We start from the raw sequence: 13,672 nt of genomic DNA, 5'->3' as shown, positions 1-13,672 counted from the left end.
CTACTCCAAATAAACCTCCCTAGCAGAACAGAGTTGGATTCCAGTTCTTTTCTTTGTCCCGTTATTATTTCCTGCTGAATTTCTGTGGTTGAGAGACTCATGCCAGCCCGTGGGACCCCGGGGGCCACCCGCCCAGGATCCGGTGGAATTACCAGGGACCCCGGTCCGGAGGGGGAGCCAGCTCCTGCCACCCTCCCGGAGCCTGCCACATCACAAATCTACTCTTTGCTTTTCAGCTGTGGCTTGGTGGTCATCTTGGTTACATGCATATGTGGATTCACCCAATAACCAAACAATCAGGTGTATGGAAGAAAGTATTACACCCCCACATAAGAGCCTACCTAAATTGGTAAAATAGGTGAATGTTGAACACGGCTTCACAAACGTTTGCATATTCTGCACCATATGAAAAAGACATTTAGAAGCCGTCAGCCTTCAGTAACCCTCACCAGGTGATGATATGTATGATCTTTTGAGTTGAAAGTTATTGATGGTCGGGAAAATAATTGCTCCATTGAGTTATTGTGTTTAATAGTTCATTTCTGGCAGATATAAAGGACAAGTGCATTAGGCTGAGGTGGAATCCTTGAAATACTTTGCTTGTGAATTGAGTTTGTGCTGATAGACAAATCAGTGCTGTAAAATGCGTATGTGATATTCTTAGAATAATGTCCTAGTTATACGTGTGCAGAATTCTTATTCAGCCTATATTTAGTCCATCACAAACGTAGGCCACAAGCCAGTGTTGAGATCATGGGTGCCCAGACTTAATTAGGAGGAAATTCAATCATAATAACTGTGAAGTTTGGTTTCGGCTGTTTGTGGCTGTGGACCACACATTAAACCTGTCTGTGGAAACAGAAAAAGTAAGCACCCTGAGCTTCTTGTTCAGTGCCAAGATTTGATCACAGGTACTGAATGTTACTTCAAACTTTGCAGAAATTCTTCTGTTGAGTAGCCTGTGCCCTAACAGTTAGCGCTAACCATCTGCACGTGGAAGCTCCTTCTATGTTTTAGGTATATCACTCATTTGCATAGAACATTTGTAAAGTGTTAACCTCCCAGGAGCTGTGGTGTACTTTATTACAACAGGTGGGGTTGGTAGCATAGTTAAGTGGAAAATAATACTGCAGATAGATACAATATTATACATTAGGGGTGACATTTACAGTTAAACCTCAGAATAAACAAACAAAATACCTTGCAATACAAAACTGTCTAGAAGACACCGTGTTAGAGTGTATTACTGAGTAGTCAGGTACAGTGAGACATTGCTAAATTTGCAACTGCAGTTGCTAAGGGTACATCTGGTTTTGTGTAAGATGTCACACCTTTCTGTTTCGTTTCTTTTCTTTAAACATATTAGTTATTCAAAGAGGAGTAGATAGAAGAGAAATCTGCAATGCTGACTGGTTTATAAAATCTAAACTTCAAAATAGAGGTAATTGAAGATTTTGATAATTACTCAAGAAGTTTATTGTCCATTCTTGAAAAGAACTTCAATTATGACAGTAGTTTGAGCTCTTCATTTCATAAGTAGATGAATTTTTCCATAATTAGGTGTCTGCAGCCCACAATGCCACTATTGTCTCTCCTGTAATGGAATAAAAAAGATATTTCAAGAGAAAGTAACTCATCCTGTGTTGCAATGAGGTCTCTATGACATCATGGAGTTATTTCCCTGAATTGTATTCCATGTCTCTGCTGTTTCCTTAACAAGAATCCTGAACTAATTTTTTTAGTGTTTCCAATAGTGCAGGTCTTCCCAGACTGGTCCTCTAAATTCATCTGTTGTTAGTACCTAGCTACTGCCTATCTTCAGCTTGATATACTAAAGGAGTACAAACAGTAGTAGTAATGTAATCTGAAAGATCTCATATTTGGGTTTCATGGTGGGAAATGTAACCTTTAAGTTCAAATAATGCCTAGAGGGTTTTCTTCCTAAGATAAGCCTGAAAGAGTAAACAGGTAGAAAGCAATCAGTAGACTTGAAGTGATTAATGAACAAGAGCTGAGGACTCAGTGCAGAGGTAAAACACATGCACATTTACTTACAGACAGAGTATCAGTTACTTTTGACAGCTATGCTTGAAAAATCACCATGCCAAACTCACTGCAGGTACTCAAGACAGACATGTACATTGTGGTGCAGTGCTGGTAGACTGATGTCTCTTGAAGGAATGACCAAAACCTTATTAATTCTGAGGCCAAAATGAGATATGCTTTGCTCATGGAACAGGACTCATGATACAGTGCTCACTACTTCACATCAGCTGTTGCCAAGGAAAAGCTTGTTGTTAGGAGACAGAGACAGTATATTGTGCTGGATGGGAATACAGCAGGGCTGACCAAGTGTATTTCAAAGAACACATTTCCTAGCATCACATTTCTGTTGTCTTTGTGATAAAGTATGCAAAATGATGCAGCTTGAAAGAAACTAATGAGCAGACACACGAACTGAATTACAAAGCAAATTTCAGGAAATAACTTCTTTCAAACACAGGCGGAATTGGGTAATCAGTCACAGATGACAAAGGCAATATTGCTTTGCAGAGTATGTACTGCATTGCAGCACATAATTAACACCTAACATTACAGAGCTCTGGAGGCAATTTTGCTAGAGTCAGAGGAAAAGAAAAAGTCAGTGATTTCAGACGGGGTTTGTGAACCTGAAATCTAATAGTATTTCTTCAGTGGAATAATAAAAAGAAAGAACGAGAATGGCTAATCTCTTTGTGCTAGTTACTTCTCTTTGTAAGCTTGCATAAAGTCATGAAACTATAATCCCTTCCAATTCCAGTTCTAATCTTAAACTTTTCTATATACATTTTAAAGGTAATCTCTCTTTCTCGAAAATTATTCTAGGCCATTTACATCACAATCTATAATTTAAGAAAAATGCTTCATTTTCTCTTCATTTGGACTCCAACCTTTACCCAGTTATTTACCAGCTTGATTCGTGGGTCAGTTATGAGTCATGTAGTACCATGAAAAACTTAGCAATAAATTTTTAAGTGAAGGGTCATGAGGAAGAACAAAGTTCCAGTAGTTTAGTGAAACTTCTTATTTCTAATGCTGTAGCTTTTTAAGAACAACTCTGTTTCTAACCAAACCACCAAAGGCTATACAAAAATTTTCTGGAGGACATACCTTTTCTGATAAGAAAAATATTTTTTCTTATTTAATGTATTCAGTAGTGAAAAATAATGAAAATACAAGAATTTATTGCTATTAGGAGAAACAATGTTTAATTAAGTTCATGAAAAGCAAATATTTAATACCATGGCAGAGAACAAGTATCAAAAGTAGTCTGATCTTACTCTCTTATAATACGTAAAGACATACATGAATATCCAAAATACGCAATTAAAAAAGCTATATAATATCAGGGAGTTTTGTTCCTCTGCTGAATACATTTTTCTTTGTATTTAAGGCTTATCATTTATTTCTTTGTGCAGCAGTCAATAAGTTCTGTAAAATTTACAGTTTTGATATAAAAGGACAATGGGGCTATTTTACAGTTAGATTCATTAAAGTTGAGACAAAGAGATATTGTTCCAAGAGTGGGTTTTTTTTTTATTAGGAGTTCTGTGCAGACTTTTCTGGGGACAAACTGAGATAGGTCATGTTCTACATTCTTTCAGACTTAGAGCAGAACATAGCACATCTTTCATTCTTTGTTTTTTGATGTTGAAACTGTAAAGTATTCCAATGGATTTTTTTTAAAAAGTGTTTACAACATTAAGAAAAAAGTCCTAGTAGATAGACTGTAAAAAAATATATGTGACATAATATTCAAATTAGAATTTTGCAATGGCTAGAATTTAAAAAAATTACCATTTTATTCTATCTTCAAACTCCTTTGAATTTCCAAATTTTTTAAATTTTCTTCATATTTCTCATTATCAATTACTTTATTGATACTGAAAATCTGCTATGTCAAGTTTCCTTGTACATCATATAACCCAAACCACTTTAGGTTTGAGTAGAATATCCACCTTTTTAGATTTTCAAGTTGGTAGCTGTGTGTGGTTGAACTGTATCTCTCATGTTCTTTGTCCCAGACTTCAGATGCAAGATGGAAGTTTTATTATGAAAAGATTCTTCTCCTACAGCTATAACTAAATATTTTTTCTGGATCTTGTCAAAGTTATTGATGGCTTTATTTCCAAAAATGTTCATGTACTTTATAAAGTGAATTACGACCTACTTTACTTCTGCTGGGTGAACAAATTTGGAGGCAGTGAACAAATATCTAACATGCAATTTCTGTTGCAAGCATTTTTCTTCCACTATTTTTTAAAGAAAGAAATCATTATTAATCCAATTGTGCAAAATGGAACACCTTGCTGGAGGTGGAAATGGAAATCTTGCTGGAGGTTTGTTCTTTCTATATATTCTGTTAATCCTGTTTGTGCAGAAAAACATGAATTATGCCTACAACACTGATATTGCTTAACCATGAGTAGAATCTACTTCAATAATATGAAAACAAATGCTCCCTTTTGCGAGTCAGAAGTGATCAAAATTTACGCTTTCCCTTACCTCTCCTGTTCCTTGTTGGTGAGTGGCCTATGCTATAATGAGAAATACTAAAAGCAGTGAATCCAGTGACACAAGAAGGAAGCATAAACGAAAATCACTGACAAGCAATGAAGTATTTGCAATATATTTTGTATGTCAGGTATACCAGGTGGGAAGATTAAATAAATTCATTACAAGAAGCCCTTGCACATTGATTTTATTATTATGGAAAAATCACTTAACTGTTGTAAAAAATAAACCAAAACAAAAACTTAGTGGAATGAAGTTTTTTCGTCTTGTTTATGGTCATTACTTGTCTGCTGTGAGAAAATGGACTACATTAGTCAAAATATTTTGTTCCTATTAATTATTTCTAAAGCCACAAAGGTGATTACATGTAAAAAGCCATTGTTCCAATTAAACAGATTGGTAAGTTTGCTCATTCCTGCATTTTAAAGAGCATCTTGATCATCCTAAAATAAAAGGGGAAGATGACGTGGGTTTCCTCATCTGCAGATGAGTATTTTCCACATCCTTGAAAGACCCACGAGATTCCCTCATTCTCTGCAAATGAGATGCCTTTAATTTACAATATTCATGGTTACAGATCTACTGAAATATATGAATTGTTATTCGTACTTTTGATACAAATTTCAATGTTTCCCTGATTTAGTGTCTCAAGTTATAATGTGGAGACAATCTTCAAAGAGTTTTGTGAGAAAAATCTCTCTCAGTCATTAATTTAATTAGTGTGCTATTGTGAGTTGAAATATTTTGTTCAAAAGTTCCTATTGTGAATGTTTTAATTGTTCAACTCTGCTGAAAGGCATTTGGTGTTTTAAGGGATTGAGGGGAAATTAATGAAACCACAGTGAGACTGAAGGAAGAGAAGTTTTAATTAGCACTTTTATTCCCATGTTTAAGTATGTTCTGTCATGCTGTTGAATGTGACACTTTACCAAAAACTAGAATATTTTTATGGAGTAAAATGTAAATGTTAATTTTCATGCACCACCTCATGGCTTTCAGCCTTCTGAAAGAAACTGTACACTGCCTGGAGAACATTTATCTTCATGCATGCAGCATTTGCCATTATCACTATTAAGCTTCACTTGCAGTTTGGCAGTGATCCCATGGAGCAGCAGTTAATAAAATAACTTATTTCTTCAGGATTCATTCAATCCTAGATTCATGTTCTCTCACAGGGAACAAAAAAGAAAGAATCAACATTTAGTTACTCATAAGAACATCCATAATTGTAATCCTAATTTTATGTTATGTACCTGCTGCTTACTTTCCAGTTATTGCAAATAGACTCCAGTTGTATGACTCTTCTAAATGTAGTACTCTCATAAGAGTTAAATAAGTATCATTTCAAGTCTGTTTGTTCACAGAATGAGTTCATTCCACTGTAGTGAAATATGAAATGGCTGATCATATATTTTCATACCTATTTCCAAACTCAGGCTAATTAGCAATATGAGTTCTTGTGAACATTTTATACGCATACCTCAAGGCTGGTTCCTCACTGACATCCCATTCACATTCATGTGTTTAGTGCCTACCTTTTCTAAAGCTATTTATGCACTAGGCTTTAAAGTGCTATTCCATAAGTTCACAGAGTATTGTGGACTCTACAGCGACAAGAAAAATGAAGGTAAAGCTTAGGTTTCACATAATTTAAATCTCATTCACAAAAAAAAAAAACCAAAAACAGAAAAAAAAACCTACTGGAGTAAAGATAAGTATATATAAACAATTCATTTGGAAGATTGTGAGAAACATACTGGCAGCCCTTTTTTGGTGTGGGTTTTTTTTTTTTTGTCTGTTTAACATGTAGACAAATGTTAGAAGATAATACAATTTGGAGTGAATATGTCACTAGAATGATACCTAACATTTTGGAAAATGAGCAAGAGCCTCTATAGTGTAGATTGAAATCATCACGTCTTGAGTTAAAAAAAAGGCATTGGTCTCTCATTTGAAGATTCATCATGTTTGACTCAAAAATGCTCAGATTATGGATGAATCACACAACAAAATATAAGAACATATGTTAAGATGAAATCTAACAGACTCTTAAATATTTCAGAGGAACCTATAACCATGAATAGTTTCTGGCACTTATATTTACTATCTCATTCCTTCTGCTCCATTACTTTGAGATACAGCCCTATAATAGATATTGTGGAAAACAGCTTCAAGAATCTAGCATGAGCTACTTGAATCAGGTTATTACATTTTTTCAGTAGCTCATTCCTTACCAGACTAATGACCCCAGATTCAGACATTTCAGCTATGCCTAAGCCATAAAGAAAGCAGGGCTAACACTCTTGGGGACACTACGTTGGGCGCCCCTCTATGGCTCCTCTGCTTGCAGTCACGCTGGGGTGGTGTCAATCTGTGTCAAATTGGTGTGCTCTGAAATGGTGCCCAGGCATGATTTTGGTGAAAAGCAAAGGGCAGGGGCTGTTCCCAACCAGCAACATGGACTAATCACATCTGTCTGTGGCAGGAGAGGAAGGTAGGTTGCAATCATATGGAGACAAGCTCAATGACTATTTGGCTTTATGGGCAGGGAGCAGTTGCTGGCCTGATGTACTTAGTAGCATTATATGCAGTCTTGCTGATAAATTCCTTTGAGCAATACATTTTGCATTTTATCTTTTTGTCCCACAATAGATTTTAATCTGTTTGAAAAGATAACCCCCAATCCCTGTCCACTCCTTCCTACTCATGTTAAAAACAGGTCCACCATTTAGAGAAGATGGTTTGCTTGCTTCTCTCTTCTCATTGTTTTCAAGCATGGCACATCTATAACATCTCTGGGACACTTGTTCCAATGTTTCACCTCCCTCATCATAAAAATGTCTTCCTTATATCTAATCTGAATCTACTCTCTTCTAGCTTTAAGCCATTACCCTTTCTCCTATCACAACAGGTCCTGCTAATATACTTCATCTTTCTTACAAGCTCCCTTTAAACATTGAAAGGCCACAATAAGTTCTCCCCAGAGGCTTTTCTTCTCCCTCCCTCTGCCCTGACAGACAGGCTGCAGCTGTACGCAAAGATAGAAAGACCTGCTTCTTCCCTTGCAGTGTGAGCAGCCACTCAGAAGAATTTGCAGTTGAGGTAAAAAAACATGGACATGTTTGTGGCTAGCACAAGTTTTTCCCATGAGAATTCTTCTTGTGTTTTATAAATAAAGATAAAGTTTGGATGTTACTGGAACAGTGTCCCAGAACTTGGACAGTGCAGGCCTGGCCAATCAGGCCTGGGGGAAAGCTTCTGACTGACCAATCTGGGTGACTTTTGAGAGCTCTATATATGTGATGAAATCAAAACAATAAAGGTCATTCCTTCTTGCCACTGAGAACTGGTGCCTTCATTACTCTGCTAGCTGCTCAACAGCGATACATGTTGGAAGCTCTTTGGCAGAATCTCCTACTTGGAGATCTCCACTCGACTAAGTACTTGTGCTGCAGAACTATTGAAATGCTCACTGACATTGGCATTCAGGGAAGTGTCTATAACCTGTTAAAGTTAAAACCTTTCTTTGCAATGTGTGGATTATTTCCGTATGTGTTCTTGCAAAGGGTGCGCCAGTGTAAACCTCCTATACTTAGAGATCTGATCAAACGAAATGTTCTTAGGTAAATTTTTTTTTTTTTCATTTTAATTGATTTTCATGGGTTATTGGTAGTGTCAATACCCAAGGAAAAAATTAAAACATAACAGAAAACTCATGGAGAAAAGACCTTGAGAAAAAGTAGTAAAATGTTGATATTTATTGGACAGCAGCAACTAAGGAATTGATGAATGAATATTATGAGATAAAACTTCAGAGAGGAGAAGCAAATTAACACAGAAAGAGGCAAGTTAGAGAAAACTGATTATATATTGCCTGAAGAATACATAGGCTTGAGAGATATCAGGATAAAAAACAACTTTTAGAAATAAACAGACCAATGACTGGGCAATAGAAGCCAGAGAATATAAAGTAAATTTGATGCAGGAAAGCTCTTGAATTTAATCTGTCCACTTGGATGAACAACTGATGAAATCTGAGAGAAAAAAAATAGCTGAAATAAAATGTGCTATTGAAAGAAACAAAACTAAAGCAACTTCAAGAAGTAAAACACAATCCTTAACTTGCTAGTAGTGTCCAACCACATCAACTGGGAACAGATACCAGCATTTCTGAAATGAAGATGTTCAGTAGTAAGTGTGAATGAAAAAGCCAATCACTAATCCAGATTTACACACTTGCATATTAGCAAATCCACTCATAACAAGGGCTATCAGTTTAAACATAAATAGATTATAGCCAGATTTAAAATATATTGCCTTGACTTCCACTGGAAATCAACCAACAATGTATTTAGTGAACGGGAACACGCTTAACATTTTCAAGAATTTTTTTTTTAATATTAGAAACATGAGTATTTCTTGCCTTCATATGTCTAATGTTTCTCTCCTGAGCAGTAGGTATGAAGGATACCATAAAAGGTTTAAAATGTCTGACTGTGGTGAGGTCATTCTGCTAGGATGAATTTAGCTGCATGAACCACAGGCACATCCATGGCCCAGGTGCATACTCCACATACCAGCCCTTGTCAGGACAGGAACTGAACATACATGTTCTTCTCTATGATGAAGAGAAATAAAACTGATAGCCTTCTAGGGGTAGGTTCCCAAACATGGACTTCTGGGAATGTTAGAGATTTATGTGCCCTGTCTGAACAGCCTTCTTAAAATAGCTGTTTGAGCATAATATTCTCTAGTCTTTGGTAGCAGTAAAAGCCAAAATTCTAGTACCTTAAGGGACACTTTATTAAAAGTACAGAACTCATTTCAAAATTAAGAGAAAACTGACTGAGAATTCTTCAGCAATTAGATCATCATGCACCAATCTGTGTATTCTCTTTTAAGTGACCCAGATCACTTAAGAATCTTTAACTGACCCAGGTCAGGTCTTGTCTAACAAAGAGATTTTTTTTCATAACCTTCAAAATGACAACAGAAAAATACTTTCCTTAATATTTCCACTTTTACTCTGAACTGTCTGAAGTTTTGTTGTTACTTTTTTCACTCTCCAATCACTTTTAGAGTTCATGGACTTTCAAGGCTGTTATCATGTAGACACAATCACCCCATAAATTTAGAAAGAATTTTCCAGTATTCTTATATCTGTTCAATGAATCTGTTTGCAAAACCTGCCATACTGTGTAGTTCACCTATGCAAGTAGCTATATTATTTGTAAGATTAAAAACTTATTTCAGTGTGAAGTATGACCATTAATTTTTAGCAGTTACCTTTCAGGAGATAATTTTAATAGGTCAGAAGTTTGGAAAACTAAATGCAACAGAAGAAATCATTATCTTTTCACAGACACACTGCAAGCTGAAGATGTTCTTCAAGTAAATTATTCATTGTGATTTTTCTTTTCAGCTCTAATTAATGTTTTCTGCTAGCAGGATATGTTTGCAACATTATAAAGCCATAGATTACACAGAATTTTACTTTCAGTTCTAGTTTGATTTGATAAAAGTTTTGGCTTTTTTGATTTACGCTCTCACAGAAGTTTGTTTTTCTTTCATTTTCATCGTAAAGTATTTTAGTTTAATTGCAGTGTTAGAATGCCAAGTGTTAAGGAAGCTATTTTCCTTCCTACTGTTGCTTACATCTCATATTAAAAGAAAATGACCATGTAATGTGCTCCATATGTATCAGTTGTTTCTTTTTATTATTCATATAGAGCTAAATAGCTGTTTTAGTGAAGTATAGAAGGTGACACAACCTTGTTTTGTGGTTTTGGTGATAACGTGTCATTAGTACAGCAATATGAAGCAAGATTTATTTATCCACGTCCAAAGACATACTTTCAATGTGAACTGGAACAAGCAAAGTGCTAGAAAATAGTAAACATCATATCTAGATTATACTTTTTCAAATATTATGCTATTTTTTCCCCTCCAAAGGCTGTTGTTGTTATGCTTTCTGTCCATATAGACCAGTGATAAAGATGCCCAAAAACTGATGTCCTGGGCTTTAGTTTCTGAGTGCAAAATTTACCAACTTCAATAAACAGCTATTTTAATTAGCACCTTCTTGAAATGAAAGCAGTTTCTCCATGTCCCCAGCATAAGGAAATAAAAACATACATAACAATTACCCCAAGAAAATTACAGAGAAGGGTGAATTCTAAGTACTCTTAGAAGAGTAAAATTTTCTGCGGTGACTAGATGAAACATACTGCCTACTTGGGTTTTTTTTGCAGAGGAACCAATTCCAGACAAGAAAAGAAGATATTACTGTATCTTAATGAGGTAATAATACTTTGTAATTTTTCTCGTTATGGTAGTTCAGTATTTAACTGAATAAGTATTTAATTGCATAAGCACACATGCACACTGTCTCCTCCTCTGAGAGAAAGCAATACGTGGCCTTGTTCTGATCCATTGACCTCCTTTGTGCAGTTGGATTCATCTCTAAATAGAAACTTCAAATGCTTTCTACAATTGCCAAGAAAGTTGTATCCTGTTAATTCTCCCCTTCAGTTGTTTACTTTGTGGTAGGTTGCAACAATCTAAACCACCTTTTGGTTAATGAGGTAAAGCTGATTTTCAAACCTGCAAAAGTACTTTCATAAGTATTCAGAAGGGGGAGATGGTGATTAAAGAGGGGTTTGGTTATCTTGTCCATTAACTCCTATTGGAAATTGTGATCCTAACATCCTCTTTGCCTTTTGTTGAAAATCTTTCAATTAGAGCTCAATAACTTGACTTCAATACTCAGGCTCTGCTGTCTTTGCTGTTAAATTAAGCAGTGCATGAGGTCAGTATATTTTGAAGTCAGAGTATATTTTACCTAAATTAATAAATATGATGATGTTTGAGTGGCCCTTTTTTTTCTTTGTTGTAAAAAATATCACATGAATCTAGAATAAGGAATCAACAAGATATTTGAGATAAAATGTTCAAATCTAATTTCAAAATAATTTTAATGTCGTAGAATCATGGAATAGTTGGGGTTTGAAGGGGCCTTAAAGATCACCTCGTTCCAACCCCTCCTCCCACCGGGGGCAGGGATGCCCCTCACTACATGAGGTTGCTCAGGGCTCCATCCAACACTGCCTTGAGAACTTTCAAGGATGGGGCATCCACAACTTCTGTGGACAACCTATTCTGGTGCTGCACCACACTCTGAGTAAAGAATTTCTACTAAAATATGTAAAAGCATGAAATCCGGTCTCCAACGTGCAAGTACAGTGATGGTTAATGATGTGGGGCAGAAATTTGAGTTTAAAGCAATACAACTTGGACAATATATTGGTACAATATAGTTAATATTATACCACATCTAAAAGTCTCCTCTTAATTATATATTGCCATGAAAACTGTGTGTTAGTTTGTGCACTAGTTTTTGTAAATTAATACCATTCCTCCTAAAACTGCTTCTATTTTATTCCCATTGTCTGACACAACCAAAAAAGTACACACACACACATCCCCTTCATGTGTATCTGGATATTTTGTCTACAAATAACTAGTAAACATTCCAAACTAAAAGCATGCTTAAGTAACATTAAGGTTTTCATATTAATTTCACTATAAGATTGATAGGTGCTACAGCTACATCTATGCTAAAAGAGTTATTTGAAATTTCAGAAATTAAAATTTGCCTTTTAACAGCAGTCTCAAAGAAAGCATATCTGTTCAAACTCTAAATAACATTAACTTATCCAATTACTTATAGCTTGATTCAAAGCTTGCCTGAAAAATTTGTTAAAAGTCTCAGTTAATTTAATTTTTTTTGCTTTGTTTTGGTTTTTTTCTTGGTTTTTTTTTTTTTTTGGTTGGTTTGGGTTTTGGGGTTTTTTTGTTTTGTTTTGTTTATATGTTTGTCTGTTTGTTTTTTGATTGGAGTTTGTTTGTTGGGGGCTTTTTGGTTTTTTTAATAAAACAAGTTGAATATAATTCCAGTTGTCACAGTTGCAATTTTAATTTTATAGGGAAATACATTTTAAGTCAGGTCAAAATCTCAAGTGTAGTATTTTGTGTTCAGAATTATCTTGCTCACGAATCCTTTAAAACATCAGGTTTTTTAAACGTGTGTGTGGACTGTGTGTTATTTTTTCCTTCCTTGCGGTGTTGTGCCACAAGTAATTTTTTTCTATGTAGATACATGTGATAATATGTTTTGGAAAAACGATTGATCTACATTGTTTATATATATAATGACAATCTTGCAGAAACATGGAAAAAATTAGAATTATTAAAGGTATATTCAACTGTGATCTTTGTGCAATTTTGTCAAATGTAAAACATTTAATATTGCCCAGAGTATAAAAAGAAAATTTTGCACAGCCGTCTGGAAAGGCTTCTTTGATGAGTAAATAAATTTACTTAGTGTGTTAATGTTGCATTTCTTCTGAAATAAATTTAAGTAGCTGGTGTGTTGGTCACTGACCTGGAGTTAGATATTAAATTTTGTTAGAATGGTTTCAATATTACTATTCTGTGCATTCAGTAGTCACATGCACATTTAAATGAACATTTGTAAATGCATCATGTATATTAACTGTATCTTAAATGTGTCTCTACATTTTTTTAGCCCTAGTTTTTTAAAGAATAACGTGTCTCTGTCCAAGGAATGACAGAGTCCTTATAACAGCTTGAAAATCACTAATATTTTTTGCAATTGAAGCATTTTTTTCTCATCGCCAAAAACCTATTTTCCTGACTCCAGAGCTGAACTGCATTAGCCAAGATGGACAGAAGCTAGATAGTCACCAGCTTTATTTATATAATGATACTTTTTTTTTCATCTGTAACTGCTGGTCAGATTGCTCCACTCTGCCAAAAGCCATTTCTCTTTCCACAGCTTGAAAAATCACCTCTTTGATTTTCAAGCAGATCCATTTTGCAGTTCCAAAGTGATAGGGACATAGAAACATACAGGAATGGCCATGATTAAAAGTTTATTTTTCAGGTGGACTTACTAGTGTTGGATCTGCCTTTACAAATGCAGCTGCATGACTCAGATCAGAAATGGTTTGTGCCCCACTGGCTCAGAGCACAGGTGAAGTTAGTATAACAGCTTCCACATAATGGTGCATCAAAGCCTTTTTTCTTTTCCTATATC

Source organism: Lichenostomus cassidix, chromosome 2 (genome assembly GCF_008360975.1).
Source record: "Lichenostomus cassidix isolate B80296 chromosome 2, HeHo_3.0, whole genome shotgun sequence".
Classification (NCBI taxonomy): domain Eukaryota; kingdom Metazoa; phylum Chordata; class Aves; order Passeriformes; family Meliphagidae; genus Lichenostomus; species Lichenostomus cassidix.
The sequence above is the reverse complement of the archived record's forward strand: the minus strand, read 5'-3'. Positions refer to the sequence as shown.